The sequence below is a fragment of the Pinus tabuliformis genome, chromosome 8, assembly GCF_031772625.1.
Source record: "Pinus tabuliformis cultivar Carrire ecotype Pingquan chromosome 8, CPIR1, whole genome shotgun sequence".
Taxonomy (NCBI): domain Eukaryota; kingdom Viridiplantae; phylum Streptophyta; class Pinopsida; order Pinales; family Pinaceae; genus Pinus; species Pinus tabuliformis.
Genome location: NC_142294.1, coordinates 1,606,710,547 through 1,606,727,213, shown reverse-complemented (window position 1 = coordinate 1,606,727,213; position 16,667 = coordinate 1,606,710,547). Strand labels below are relative to the sequence as shown.

The 16,667-nt window shown below is 37.9% G+C and overlaps 1 pseudogene; it reads right to left on the bottom strand.

Annotated features, from left to right (window-relative positions):
- Positions 1 to 15,303: 15,303 nt before the first annotated feature.
- On the bottom strand, positions 15,304 to 16,141 carry LOC149242182 (putative kinase-like protein TMKL1 pseudogene; annotated as a pseudogene).
- Positions 16,142 to 16,667: the final 526 nt, after the last annotated feature.

Genomic DNA, 16,667 nt, shown 5'->3' with positions numbered 1-16,667 from the left:
TTCTTCAAAGAGTTGGAGAAACCACATCCGTTTCGCTCATTATCTTGTATACAAGGAGCGCATTGTCGAGGCTTCCACACTTAGAATACATGTCAGTGAGGCCATTCCCTAAAACTAAATGCAACTTAAACACATTTATAACCATATGGGCATGGATCTGCTTGCAGAGGGATTACTTTGCTGATGCAGTAGCTTAGCGAAATAAGTCATTTTCTTTTGTCCTAAATGCCAGCATAGGAAAGAGAAACAATATACCTATAACAATTTGGTGTGGCTTGCTCCATTGCATCAAAAGCTTCCAACCAGTGTCAAATTTGATGGTACTACTGACATTACATTGCTTTTAGTTTGTTTGATTTTCCTTTCCAAGTTACGTGACATTGCATTTACTTGCATAAAATGTAACTAGTGTACAATTGTGCCTTTGTCAGACTTGTATGACAAAATTGACTAGTGCACATTATAACTCAAATATACCCCATAGTCATTGTGCAAAAGCATATGCAGAATAAGGAAAAGAATTGAACCCAGTTTAGGCTCAAGAATGGCCTCACTAAAGCTAGCTAGTACTCTAGATGTTTTCTATTTTTTTTAATAATCTATTTACTGAAATTCATTTAAATGGAAACTTGGTATTAGCTGTGTTCTCTGTTTTGCAAATATGATAGGAATATGCTGTCATTTAGTCATAAAGTTTCTAAGCTCATATTTTCAGGAGATGACATGATGAATCGCAAAGATATTTCTCTCTTTATTGAGCAGGGTCTATTTATCTTTATGGTACTATTGATCGATCTGCCATCCACCATAACAAAACTGCCTTTCCTCCACCGGTCTCTGTCTTCTCTCACAAAATCATTTGAGTAATGGAGACTAAGTGCTAGATCCTACCTCTTCTGCCCTGGATCCCTCTATTAATTATGTTTATGTCGTTATAAGAATAACCAGCCAAAGAAATCTCACGCTTGGAGAGAAATCTCAGGCTCTGTCCTCACAAATTAATGATGAGTAATGTTGACTAAATGCTATTGCGGCTGTGGCAAGCAGTTGAAATTGCTCAGGGAAATTAGTTTGGCCAAGATGTACCATTTGTCAGTATTTATTTTCTCATGTATTAAAGTTGCAAATTACTAGATGTCACTAATCTATTTACTGAAATTCATTTAAATGAAAACTTGGTATTAGCTGTGTTCTCTGTTTTGCAAATATGATAGGAATATGCTATCATTTAGTCATAAAGTTTCTAAGCTCATATTTAATGCAAATTAAATCAGCAGTCAAGAAATCATTTACGTGACAAGATAAATCTATTGAAATTAATTTTGAATCAAATCTACGGCAGAAACTATTTGCAATGTAACTAGTGTACAATTGTGCCTTTGTCAGACTTGTATGACAAAATTGACTAGTGCACATTGTAACTCAAATATACCCCATAGTCATTGTGCAAAAGCATATGCAGAATAAGGAAAAGAATTGAACCCAGTTTAGGCTCAAGAATGGCCTCACTAAAGCTAGCTAGTACTCTAGATGTTTTCTATTTTTTTTAATAATCTATTTACTGAAATTCATTTAAATGCAAACTTGGTATTAGCTGTGTTCTCTGTTTTGCAAATATGACAGGAATATGTTGTCATTTAGTCATAAAGTTTCTAAGCTCATATTTTCAGGAGATGACATCATGAATCACAAAGATATTTCTCTCTTTATTGAGCAGGGTCTATTTATCTTTATGGTACTGTTGATCGATCTGCCATCCACCATAACAAAACTTTCTTTCCTCCACCGGTCTCTGTCTTCTCTCACAAAATCATTTGAGTAATGGAGACTAAGTGCTAGATCCTGTTAAATTATTAATTTCAACCGCAGGGCGGTTTTGGAAAACCGCCCGGACTTCCCCGCACCGCCATTCGCAAATGGCTGTACCCGTGAAGGAGGCTCCGACACAATCAAACGCCGCCACGCGTCCACTGTACATCCGCCATACCGCCTGCTCCCCGGACGTTAAAGGTCGATTGGTTTGCCCGAGGTTGGTGTGCGAAAATCGTCCGATCAAGTCGATGCATACTGGCCGCGTCAAATCAAATTTTTGCGTGCGGTAATGGTTTTTGGTTTGACCGCGGGATGGAAGAATTTATGGATTTTAATGGTTGTTCGTAGATTTAGGTAGAAGTCATAAATTTAGTTAAGGGCATATGTTTTATTGTTTTTCATATATATTCATATGTTTTATGTATAACATTGTATTGTGCCTGCGCGCGGTGGAAGCATGCGATTTGTATAGAACGCACAGCAGTGCGAGAATTTAAATAGAACAGGGATATAATGTTTTGTTTGCCATTGCAAAACATAGAAACATCAAGAAATTTCCTTTTGTAATATCCACAGCAGTGGAAAACCTGTGAGCGTAACCGATTTTTTGTTTTGTGAATCCCTCTCTACGAAGAGGATGAAATTGTATCAGCCTCTTGTTCTAAATCAATAGAAATGTTTTATGGCTGTGTAATGGACTGTTCTCAGTAAATTTGTTTTAAAAGCTTCCCTGTGCAAAGATCGTGGACAGAGGAAACAGAGCATTGTCTTTGTGGTGTGTAATTTGTTTGGTTTTGGTATTTTCCCATCAAAAATACCCAACAGTGGTATCAGAGCAGGTCCAGGCTCTTTAAAGAAGTTAAATAAGCTGAAGGGAGAAGGTTTGTAGCCGTAGCAAAACCTCTCAGGCATACAGAAGACTCAGACAACGAAGGATTTAGGTATTCTTCATAGCTATCTTGTTTGTTACTGTTGGAACAGTTAGTGTTTATATACACAGTCAAGGTTTTAAAGCCTTAGTTCAAAATGCAAGGAATGACAAGCAAAAGCATGGGTATGTTTAACACCCAGCTCCCACAGTTTAATGGGAAGAACTATGACTACTGGTCAATAAACATGATAGCATTATTTATCTCTCAATATCTATGGGAACTAGTTGAATATGGGTTTGAGGAACCAACAGATGAAATGAATTTAATAACTTAACTCAGGGAGAGAAAGACCTATTGAGGAGCAATAGGAAGAAGGATGCAAAAGCCATTGTATTGTTGTATCAAGCAGTGGACCAGAGTGTGTTTCCAAGGATAGCAGCAGCTAAGACATCAAATGAAGCATGGCAAACCCTCAAGACAGCCTATCAAGGCATGGAGAGTGTGAAGACAACAAAACTACAATTGCTGAGGAAGGATTTTCAGAATCTGAACATGAAGGAGTCAGACAACATTGACTCATTCTTCACACATGTGATTGGATTGGTCACACAGATAAGAACTCATGCAGAAACCATTGAAGATAGGAGGATTGTGGAGAAAATATTGAGGGTCTTACCCTCAAAGTTTGATGCGATTTTCACCACCATAGAGGAGACAAAGGATCTCTCAAAGTTTTCAGTTGATGAGCTACATGCATCACTGATAACACATGAGCAGAGGTTGAGTAGGAATGAAAAATCATCTCTAGAGCAAGCCTTCAAGACCCAGATGTCCTTTGGAAGAGGAAGAGGTCAAGGCAGAGGAAACAAGAGAGGAAGAGGTAGAAGCCAGAATAGAGGTGGAAGGAACAACCCATCAAATGCATAAGGAAGAGGCAGCAATCCAAATCAAAACCAAGGTCAAGGCAGCAGCCAACAAAGAGAACAGTATCATGCTCAAGGACAAAGGTATGATAAATCTAATGTTCAATGCTATTATTGCAAAAAGTATGGACATTATGCAAGTGATTGTAGAAAGAAACAACATGATATGAACAGTAGACAAAATGCAAATGTTACAAGAAAAAACAACAGTCAAGAAAATGTCATGTTAGCTTGTAACATGGCTGAAACACATAGTGAAGACATATGGTTTTTAGACTCAGGTTGCAGCAACCATATGACAGGAAACATTGCCCTCTTCTCAGCCTTAAATCAAAACTTGAAGTCAGAGGTCACACTAGGAACTGATAACAAAATCTCTATTATGGGAAAAGGGGAGGTAAAAATATTTACAAAACAAGGAGAAAGGAAAACCATAGCAGATGTCTACTATGTCCCCGGAATGAGATGTAACCTCTTGAGTATTGGACAACTTATTCAAAAAGGTTACAATGTCTTTTTTGTGAATGATGTATGCACCATCATGGATATACCACCCAGCAAAAGATGCATTGCTGAAGTGAAGATGACAAGGAACAGGATGTTCCCTCTCCGGATTAGGGCAGACTTGAAGAACAAGATGGAAATGGCAGCAGCCACCTAAGAGGCCTTCCAAAGCATGCCAAAGGATGAAAATTGGTTATGGCACTTGAGATTCGGGCATCTAAATTTTGGAGGTCTAAACCTATTAAGCAGAAAAGGAATGGTAAGAGGATTACCATTGATAGAGAAGCCGGACAGCCTTTGTGAAGGTTGTATATTGGGCAAACAACATAGAGAAAGTTTTCCATCAGGTAAAAGCATAAGGGAAAAGGCACCCTTAGAGATCATTCGCTCAGATTTATGTGGACCGATGCAAGCTCCATCATTAGCAAGCAGCCAATATTTCCTAACATTTGATGATTGTACAAGAAAAACTTGGGTATATTTCCTTAAAAACAAAAGTCAAGTGTTTGAGAAATTCCAAAATTTCAAGGCATTTGTGGAAAACCAAAGCGGGCTGCACATTAAAGTTTTGAGAACTGATAGAGGAGGTGAGTATATCTCCAAGGAATTCCTAAGATTTTGTAGAGAAAATGGAATTCATAAACAGTTTATAGCTAGGTACACCCCACAGCAAAATGGAGTTGCTGAAAGGAAGAACAGAACCATCATGGAGATGGCAAGGAGCATGTTGAAGGCAAAGCATTTGCCAAATGAGTATTGGGCTGAAGTTGTACATTGTGCAGTTTATATTTTGAACAGGTGTCCCACAAAAGCAGTCATGAACAAAGTGCCAGAAGAGGCATGGAGTGGGAGAAAGCAAGGAGTCACCCACATGAGAGTTTTTGGGTGCGTGGCCTATGCACACATTCCAGATAAGCTAAGGAAGAAGTTGGACAACAAAGGGGAGAAATGTATCCTTGTTGGATATAGTGATGAATCCAAAGCCTACAGGCTGTATATCCCATCTACCAAGAATTTTTTTGTAAGCAGGGATGTTCAATTCATTGAGGAAGAAGCTTGGGATGGAAGCATAGAGAAAACAGTGAATGTTAAAAATTGTTTGTCTCATGATGAAGATGAGGAGGAGGTGGCTGAAATGCATCCCCAAACAGCAGCGCCAACACAAGGACAACAAGGGACACCATTGAGGATAAATGAAAGTGCTTCTCCAAGCACACCACAAGGAGGAAATTCAAGTGCATCTTCAAGCACTTGCACACCAAATGAAAGAGGTAAGAAGTTTAGAAATCTAAGTGACATTTATGATGAAGGAATGAATTCCTTATTTGCCTTGTATTGTCATGTTGATGATCCTATTCATTTCGAGGATGCAATTAAAGGTAGGAAATGGATAGAAGCTATGGATGAGGAGATCAATGCCATAGAGAGAAACAAAACATGGGATTTGGTTGAGTTACCAAAAGGCAAAGAAGTCATTGGTGTGAAATGGGTCTACAAGACCAAGAGCAATGCTGAAGGCAAGATTGAAAGGCATAAAGCAAGGCTGGTTGTCAAAGGCTACAAGCAGCAGTATGGAAGAGATTATGAGGAGACTTTTGCACCGGTTGCAAGAATGGAAACCGTGAGAGCAGTGTTGTCCATAGTAGCTCAAAACAAATGGAAAGTCTACCAAATGGATGTGAAATCAGCATTCCTAAATGGAGTGTTAATGGAAGAGGTTTATGTGGAACAGCCTCTCGGATATGAGAAGAAAGGAGAAGAGCACAAACTGTGAAAATTGAAGAAATCTCTTTATGGGCTGAATCAAGCGCCAAGAGCATCGTACAATAGGATAGATTCATATCTATTGGATAATGAATTTGACAAATGTGAAGGAGAACCCACTGTCTACATCAAGGAAAAGGATGGTAAAATTTTGATTGTTGTCTTATATGTTGATGATGTTATTTTCACAGGTAATGATGATCAGCTCATTGAGAATTTTAAATCAGTCATGAAGGATGAATTTGAAATGACTGACATGGGTTTGTTGAGATACTTCTTAGGCATAGAAGTAGATCAAAACGAAAAAGGAATTTTTATCTCACAAGCAAGATATGTAAATCAAGTATTGGGCAGATTTAACATGCAAGAGTGCAAGGCAGCAATCACTCCCACAGTAATGGGATTAAAACTCAGCAGAGAGGACAACAGCAAGGACTTTAATCCTAGTTTGTACAAAAGTATTGTGGGGAGCCTTATGTATTTAACAGCAACTAGACCTGATATTATGTATGCTGTTAGCATAATTTCCAGATTTATGGAGAGGCCAAAGGAGGCACATTGGCAGGCAGCAAAGAGAATTTTGAGGTATGTCAAAGGTACCAAAATGTTTGGAATTTTAATCATGCCTCAGAACATTCAGATTTGGTTGGATACACTGATAGCGATTGGGCTGGAAGTGTAGATGATCGAAAAGCACTTCCGGTTATGTTTTTCATATGGGTTCAGGAGCCATTTCATGGGCTTCTAAGAAGCAGTCCATTGTAGCATTATCTACAGCAGAGGCTGAATATGTGGCAGCGACAGCAGCAGCATGTCAAGCAGTTTGGATGAGAAGGATGTTGAGAAGCCTAGGCCAAGAGCAGGCAAAAGCGACAGTGGTTTTTTGTGACAATAACTCAGCTATTGCTTTGTCAAAGAATTCAGTGTTTCATAAAAGAACGAAACACATTGATACAAGGTTTCACTACATCAGAGAATTAGTGAACAATGGAGAAATTGTCCTAGAACATTGCAGGACTCAGGAACAGGTTGCAGACATCTTGACAAAGCCACTAGATCAGAAAAGCTTTGAATTTTTGAGAAAGAGCTTGGGTATGTCCGAATGCCCAGCTGTTGAAATTAAAGGGGAGTGTTAAATTATTAATTTCAACTGCAGGGCGGTTTTAGAAAACCGCCCGGACTTCCCCGCACCGCCATTCGCAAATGGTTGTACCCTTGAAGGAGGCTCCGACACAATCAAATGCTGCCACGCGTCCACTGTACATCTGCTATACCGCCTGCTCCCCGGACGTTAAAGGTCGATTGGTTTTTCCGAGGTTGGTGTGCAAAAATCGTCCGATCAAGTTGATGCATATTGGCCGCGTCAAATCAAATTTTTGCGTGCGGTAATGGTTTTTGGTTTGACCGCGGGATGGAAGAATTTATGGATTTTAATGGTTGTTCGTAGATTTAGGTAGAAGTCATAAATTTAGTTAAGGGAATATGTTTTCTTGTTTTTCAAATATATTCATATGTTTTATGTATAACATTGTATTGTGCCTGCGCGTGGTGGAAGCATGCGATTTGTATAGAACGCACAGCAGTGCGAGAATTTAAATAGAACAGGGATATAATGTTTTTTTTGCCATTGCAAAATATAGAAACATCAAGAAATTTCCTTTTGAAATATCCACAGCAGTGGAAAACCTGTGAGCGTAATAAAGTTTTTGTTTTGTGAATCCATCTCTGCGAAGAGGATGAAATTGTATCAGTCTTTTGTTCTAAATCAATAGAAATGTTTTATGGCTATGTAATGGAATGTTCTCAATAAATTTGTTTTAAAAGCTTCCCTGTGCAAAGATCCTGGACAGAGGAAACAGAGCATTGTCTCTGTGGTGTGTAATTTGTTTGTTTTTGGTATTTTCCCATCAAAAATACCCAACAGATCCTACCTCTTCTGCCCTGGATCCCTCTATTAATTATGTTTATGTCGTTATAAGAATAACCAGCCAAAGAAATCTCATGCTTGGAGAGAAATCTCAGGCTCTGTCCTCACAAATTAATGATGAGTAATGTTGACTAAATGCTATCGCGGCTGTGGCAAGCAGTTGAAATTGCTCAGGGAAATTAGTCTGGCCAAGATGTACCATTTGTCAGTATTTATTTTCTCATGTATGAAAGTTGCAAATTACTAGATGTTCACTAATCTATTTACTGAAATTCATTTAAATGCAAACTTGGTATTAGCTGTGTTCTCTGTTTTGCAAATATGACAGGAATATGCTGTCATTTAGTCATAAAGTTTCTAAGCTCATATTTTCAGGAGATGACATCATGTATCGCAAAGATATTTCTCTCTTTATTGAGCAGGGTCTATTTATCTTTATGGTACTATTGATCGATCTGCCATGCATCATAACAAAACTGCCTTTCCTGTGGTGCAAAACTGCCTTTCCTCCACAGGCAGGGGATTTCAATGGCAACGACTGTCTAAGTTTACTGGACTTGTTCCTATCTCTGGAAATCTCTTGGCCTAGGTTTGCTTACTAAACACGGCAGGGACTTGTTGCTTGCAACTCCCCTTGTTATATTAGAATCACAACCTTAGGCATGCACATATTCATCTTAATCTTTTGGATTCCCTGCATTCTTTATATTCTTCTGCAATACATGCATTCACATAGACTACAATTGCTAGAAACGTTTGAATTCTTTGGTAAATTCAACTGCAAAAATATCATTCATGGGATTCATGTGTCCTCCAAGCTCTTGTTATTTGGAAATAGTTTATTGAGAAAACCTGCATCGGTAAGGTTTTGTTGTGGCAACTTCATCATCAATCGGGTGCTTCCTTTTATCTACATGAGTTTAAATATGCAAAATACATCATAGGTTAAACAAAATACATCCTAGATTAAAGTAGATACTCTAAACAGAGATTTGTAAGGACTTTATTTCATATGAAAACTAATAATTAGCCTACGCATCTCAGTACTATTATTAATCATACCTGCAAGAATATCATTCATAGGAGCAATCATGGCTGATGTGTCGTCCAAGCGCTTGTGATATGGAAAAATTTTGTTGCCAAAACCTGCACTGTACTTCCTCCTCTGGAGGTTTTGGCAACAAACCATTTCCAAATCAACGACAGCTTCAACTTCCTCCTCAATTGGTCGCTTTCCTTTTATCTGTATGAGAAAAGTTATGAAAAACACAACACACATTAATCTAAACACAAATTTAATAACATCTTATTCAAATTTATAAATCATTACCCTGTACGTTATTTCACTCCGAGTTTAATTCAACGGATTCTTGTTAACATTCTTCTTCTCTTAAATTCTTGGATGATGTTTACTCATCTAATTTACTAAAAATATTGATATATAATTATTTTTAATGAATTTATATTATTTAAATGTTTTGTATGATTATTGTTAATTTTTTTAATTAATTTAAATAAAATTTCAATTTTGATAATGGATAAACATACTCGTCACACTGGAGGAAGAGAATGAATCTTTGGAGTCAAAAATATAATTATAATAAAAACTATAAATACCACAAAATTTAATTTAATTAGGCTATGAAACTGAGTACTATTATTAATCATACATGTTGATGGATTCAATTCAGTATCATCACCTGTTGATTGATTCAGATCGACCACGTGTAAAGAAAACAGTTGATTGATTCAAATCAACCACGTGTACAGAAAATAGTTGATTGATTCATTTTTCTTTCAATATCTGTCGCTTGTGATTTGGAAAAAATTTGTTGACAAAACCTGCACTTGCTCCTCATCCTCAAGTTTTGTCAACTTTAACTTTTCCAGGTGCAACTTTCCTATGCAAAACACAACATAACGTGCAGAGAGTCTATGAAACTCAATACTATTATTAATCATACATTATATCTCACCTGTTAGGTGCAACTTTCCTATGCAAAACACAACATAACGTTCAGAGTCTATGAAACTCAATACTATTATTAATCATACATTATATCTCACCTGTTGATTAATGAAAATCAACCACATATACAGACAACAGTTGATCGATTAAAATCAACCACGCGTACAGACAACCTGTTAGATTGGTTCAAATCAACAACATGTACAGACAACAGTTGATCGATTTAAATCAACTACATGTACAGACAACCAGTTGATTGATTCAAATATGTCTGTCGCTTGTGATTTGGAAACTGCAAACATTTTCCAATCACAAGCGACAGACAGATATTGAAAGAAAAGGAATCAATCAACTGTTTTCTGTACACGAGGTTGATTTGAATCAATCAACTTTGTCAACAACCATTTCCAAATCAGCGGTAGCTTTAACTTCCTCCTCAATGGGTCGCTTTCCTATATCTGTATAACAAAAAGGTATGCAAAACATCTCATTCAAATCTATCATTCATTACCCTATTTATCATCTCATTCAAATCTATCAATCATTACCCTATCTATCTATCAATTTAATAACGTGGAAAGCCACACTGTTTGTAAGAGATAACAGAGAGTTGAAGGCGTCATAACAAAGAGTTTGTTTGGTCGTAAATAGAGTCTGTTGAGGGTTTGCACACCCATCGCCCAGTGCTCGAAGAAGTGAGTGTGCCATAGCCTCAAGAAGAGCCGTAATCGCTGTAAGTTCACTGCCAGAGCCACTGCTGTCCGCTGGGAGCAGAGCCGCCAGACACAAGTCGCACTGGAGTAAAGAGGGCCCCCACCACCTAGTAGGCAAGGGCTAACCAGCCATATATTGAGTCATAAATGCCCTTGCTAGCTATGTATGTGGTTCACGTCAGGCAGGATGGCATAGGATGCATACATAACTCCGGCGGGCGACCTCGCGTTTCCGGTGACATACGCGGGACCCACCACACGGCCCAAAACTCAATAACATAATTCCGAAAACTCATTTCGCGCGCCACCGAAACTCTGCAACCAGAACCACTGTGCTCTGCAACCCAGTGCCCGCCGGACTGAAGCGCTGCAACCCGCAATCACAGTGCTCTGCAACCCGCAACCCGCCGGACTGAAGCGCTGCAACCCGCCGGACTGAGCTCTGTTACCTCCTGGTATATTCCTGCACCGTCTCTGCAAATGACAAATCGTGGTTTTAAACATTCATTTTGTTTTAAATCTGTTTTAAAGACTGCTGATTTCAGGGGCACAGGAAAGTTGTAAACCCTACGTGAACCCTACATCCTGAGAATGGGTCATACGTGAACCCTATAACTTGCTTTTACATTTCTCCATGGACCTAGCTGCAGATGCCAGTTCTGCGCTACAACTGGTATCCAATGCCCTCCACAAGCCTTCCTGCCACTAAAACCCTGCACTACCCAGCGGATTAGCGAAAACCAGCTGAACTCGCAGGCCAGCTCAGCCAAAAGTGGCCAAATCCCTGTAGAATACAGGAATCGCATATACACCTCAGAGAAGTCGGTGCCTTTCCTGACCTGAAAAATATTGACCTTGGGATCAAAGCCCCATTTGATTCATTAAGAAATGCAACACTGTTTAATTTAATTGACCAATTGGAAACATTATTTATTTTAATTATCCAACACAAGGAAATGGACCTTATAATGCACTGGTCAAAAAGGATCATTCACAGTCACAGAAAATGTCAGCACTCCACATATAAATAAACAAAATGTTTTTCCATCGATTTCGATTATACACAAACAAAAGCAGTTTTCTCGGACCTCTCAGTTCAAGAAGATTTAAAAATATTTCATAGGAAAAAACATAATTACAAAAGCTTGTACCCCCTATATTAATAAAACAAACTCTCTGTATTTAGGAACAGTCACCAGAGAAATTTGCCTACTACATCTCTCAGCAAACAGATCTACAAACAGAATTTGAGTGTCATGTAAGTCACACAGTATCTGATCCAAATGGGCATAGGATGAAGTCAGTACTTGTCATCATCATATCCACCATTTCTATTTATTTTTGCTTCCTTTTCTGCCTGGATGTAACACATCACAAAATAACAAGAAACTCAATCAGATATCTACACCAACATTTCTGTGAATCTAGTTAGATGAAAATATATATATATATATATGCAGACATAAGATTAACCAATTAGGGTTTATATCGCTGAGCAATGCCTTAACCAACAGATACCAGGTAGTTAGACAACACCAATCATGAACTTGGTGGTAACACTACTTTGTGGCAGTGCTCTGCATGTTTTTAAGATGCAGAATATGTAAGTAACCAATGTAAAGGACATTTTCAGAGATATTTGAAGATGATCAGCAATACTTCAAAAAATTAACCACATATCTGTGAAATTTTCTGAGTTTTAAGATTTCTGAGAGTTAACAGCACAACATACCCTTTGAAGGCATTTGTGGAATATAGACCTCTTTCAGAAGGGCATATGATCCTTCCATATGGAGGAGTAGTTCTAAAGATTAATTTTTCTATATACTAACTTTGAATTTTGGTGTAATCTTCTTGTCAATCAACAAGATGTAATATTTCAAGGATTTGCCCATAATCAACAGTATGGATTTCTAAGAAATCACAATCTACATCTATATTCAACAGTATGGATTTCTAAGAAATCACAATCTACATCTGTATTCAAATCCTTGAAATATTTTTAAGGCTCCCAAAACTTTTCAAAATAGAAACTTTGGTAGGTGAAAATCCCCAAAGCAAATAATCCTCGGTGATGTTGGATTTACCTCTCAAATAACAGAAATATCCTTCATTTTGCTCCGCTAGCTGAGGCATGGTAGGTTTCAATATAAATTCCAAAAAATATGTATAGGGATAAACCAATGCCATTTTGCCTCTCTCCATTACAACACAAATTCTCTGCTGCTTCTATCATCCGAAGTGTAATGTGAAGAAAGAGAATATGTAGGGGACTGAGGAAGAGGGTAAATCTTCTCAATGGAAGAGGGTAAAGGGGACTGACAACGGTTGAGCTAACCCTGTGGGCTAAATTTCTACATTTATGCTTCTGTAATGTGGAATTATTGTATATAGGTTGAAATGGTCAAATACTTCTGTAAAATTTAAAAGATTTTGCAATTTTTTTACTAAATCTTTACAGTTAACATTTTGAGGATTATAAAGATCCACCAAGGTCTCTACAATTTGTAATAAAGATATCGTTCCTTAACCTGGAAACAAATAACTAGTTATGAAGTCCAATGATAGACATGTTAGGTATCTGTTCAGTGCAGAATGGTTAGTTGAAAGCTTGTTCGTTCTGCTTACTATTCCCCAAGCTGATGAAGGTGCTGTTTGAGAAATACTAAATGATTTGCAGTCATGCAATTTCTATTTTATTAGCAAAACCGTTGAATTTGAAACATTTAAGTTACAAATCATTCTATCCATTATGTTATCTTTATCTGTTGGTTTTTGTCTAATGTAAAATTTACATAGTAGAAGAAACATGTGCACACTCACACAGACACATTGTTAAGATTAACATGGAACTCCACAAATCAAATGTTCTTACAACTATCATGCTATAGAAAACAAAATATTGCCACAGGATAAGGGATAACCAAGGCACCTTGCCTCCAGCCCCCTCCAAAAAAGGGAAAGAGGCGAAGACTCATTTTGAACATTGGGATCATTTGAAAGTACACGAAGGATGAAAGAAGATGGCACAAACAAAAGTCAAGGAAAAATCAAAAGCCTTTTGCCATGGTGAGAATGCTATCAGAATAAAATCTGAAGGCTTTGGATTGTAGGTGTGAATCTTTGGATGAATATAGTTTTACATTGGGTGGACTCAAGTAATTGCTAGAAGAGAGAATATGGGAGGGATTCAAAAGCTTTTCTTGAAGTTAGAATAAACAAACAGAAAGTGTACTCGATCAGTCTAGTGCTTGTAGCATGTTCAACTATCAGACTAGCACAATGCAAAAGATCTTGACATCCATGGATTAGAAAATCAAATAGGTTTTTCATTTGTCTATTTCTTCTCAAAGGTGACAAGCTCAATATGGTTCCAACTCCTGAAACCAACTATTATAAACTGGAGAAAGGACGAACGAATAAAGTAGATGACTGGTGAGTGATGGGCAGATTTTTGTATTCTCTGGCAGGGATGGTTAGGTGAAATGATAAATCATTCAGTACCAAGATCTAGACAAACTTTTCTTCAATTACTCTACACAAGCTATTTTATGCATTCAACACGATTAAGTTACAGTAGCTCTACAGATGAAGAATATTGTGCCAGTGGAAAGTTATGCTGATTTTACTTGATAATGGTGGGACCACAAAATTACCCTTGAAAGTTTATTTTTCACTTTATTTCAATCGCATTGGATAATTTCAATTTCCAATTATCTTCTTAGTTGGTTATATGTTATCAAATATTATCTTGAGTTTCAGCCATACCAACATTGTGTGCAGAGGATAGGGTTTGAGATTTTCTTTTGTCTCGCATTGTCTTCTAAAGTTATAAATGGTGTTTACGATTTTTATTGCCAAGCTAGGGGTTAGCTTGGTTGAGTGGGTGCTTAAATAGGGTCATTGAGGGGCTAAGTACTGAAAATTATGCCTCAAGATCCCAGCCTGCACCTCCCACATGGTGAGAGGGCTTCAAGAAGCTGCAGTCTGTGGTGGAGTGTTTGGGTGCTCGTTGACATGTTGGCAGCTAAAGCTGCTGGTTGTTTGGAATGCCCTGGGAGTGTCCCAGAGAGGAGGCCAGATCCAGGATTGGGGCTCCTGGAATGCTTTTGAGCACTTGAAAGTGTTTAGTTCTAGCTTCAAAGCTCGTGTATATGGGGGGACCTTGAAACAGGTGCTCCCATTCCTGGGAGCAATCCTGTGTTATAGAGTCAAAAATTCACATATACAATATGAATCATGCCATGTTCTTGAAGAAAATTCATATATACAATATGATTCATGACATGTTCATGAAGAATGAAAAACTTTTGATGTGCATATGCCTTAGGCTGTCTCAACATCAAGGAAATCCAAGTCCTTTGGTGTAAAAATAGGACCCTTCTTGACTAGCTAAGTGGATGTTGGATCTATGTAGCCCAATCCAATTGCTTTATTATCCATGCCATTTGCAGCAATGATGTTGGATTTTGTACTCTATATTCTATAATGTACATTATTTGTTATTAGATAATAGCAGTAGGCTACCAAACGAGCCAGTCAGCCATACTTTTCCCTTGATACTTTTAACTCACCTAATTTTCTTGTCTTGCATTGTCTTTTAAAATTATAAATGGTGTTTACGATTTTTATTGGCAAGCTAGGGGTTAGCTTGGTTGAGTGGGTGCCTAAATAGGGTCATTGAGAGGCCAAGTGCTGAAAATTATGCCTGAAGATTGCAGCCTGCACCTCCCACATGGTGTGAGAGCTTCAAGAAGCTGCAGTCTGTGGTGGAATGTTTGGGTGCTCATTGACATGTTGGCAGCTAATGCAGGAGCCCTTATTCCATCGGGCTTCTCATTCCTCCTCCCAGAATGGAAAGGTCAAAGAGATCTGAAATCCTTTCTTCAAGCACTGCATTCTTCACAACTGTTGGTAGATCAATAATTTGATTGGATGAGTCCCTTTCAATTGGTCTTCTGCCAGTGAGAATTTCAAGTAATATAATACCAAAACTATAAATATCTGTTTTTGTGTTTGCCTTGTTCATCTTGAGCAGTTCAGGTGCTTTATAACCTTGAGAAGCAGAAGCTTCTAGCATTGCCAGTTTTGTACCCGGATTCATAAGTAAGTGAAGACCAAAGTCAGAAAGATGGGCCTCATAATTATCATCTATGAGTATGTTCTTGGACTTGAGATTGCCATGTATGATAGGCGTTTCCAGGCAAGTGTGAAGGTACGCTAGACCCCTTGCAGCACCTAGTGCAATTCTATGCAGTTTAGCCCAACCAGGTGCTGGTCTGTTTGCATCTACATTCGAAAAGAAAGATCAGATTTTTATAGATGTGTATGCTGCATGATAAAATACCGTAGCACAGTGGATAAGAAAATTGCATAAAAAATGGTTTCCAGATCTTTGAGTCACTGAACTCTTTTGCCAGCATCTACAATATAGTAAAACTAGATTTCTGTAGGTAGTCAAGGTGCACTCGAATCTTACAAAATCAAAGCATCTTACTTTCATAATAAAATAAAACCCTTCCTTTTTCATTTTTCTAGCCTTTATCACTCGCATTTTGGGTTTGTGTGGGTTTGGCATACAGACCAGAACTACTGGAAGAGCCTTCTTCAGTAGTCTTTGAATTAAAGATCAAACTGTTTTCATGCACTGAACACATCACCGGAATTCATCTGAGCATAACAAAGTGGAACAAACTGATTAAAGTTGTATAACAGTTTTTTCTTTGCAACAGATTTTGCATGTTATTATGTTTCTTTCAGCAATGTATTGATTATACCAAGATGAAGCATTTGAAAGTCTATAATACTGTTTTGTGCATGGGTAGGAAATATTGAAGGGGAGATAGGGAATTATGTTGTAAATGTGTTTATATCTGGTGGGGTCTTCAACGTAAATTCTACACACTACAAAAAATTGCATTTCAAGTGGTGTTCAATATTCATAGTATGAACTGTTGCTCATATGTTTAGTCAATATTCGTGTTCCCTCATTTGTATAGGGATTTGAAGAATGAGGAAGTGGGAATTGATCAATGAGTTGGAGGTTGAGGACCCAGAAGGGATGATAGAGTTTTCAGCGGAAGATTTGACATGGACAGAAGTAGTAGGAGACCAAGTCGCAATTATTCCATATTATCGACTTGAGGATTTTATAAGGGGAGAGCAAATGAGGGAACCAAGTCC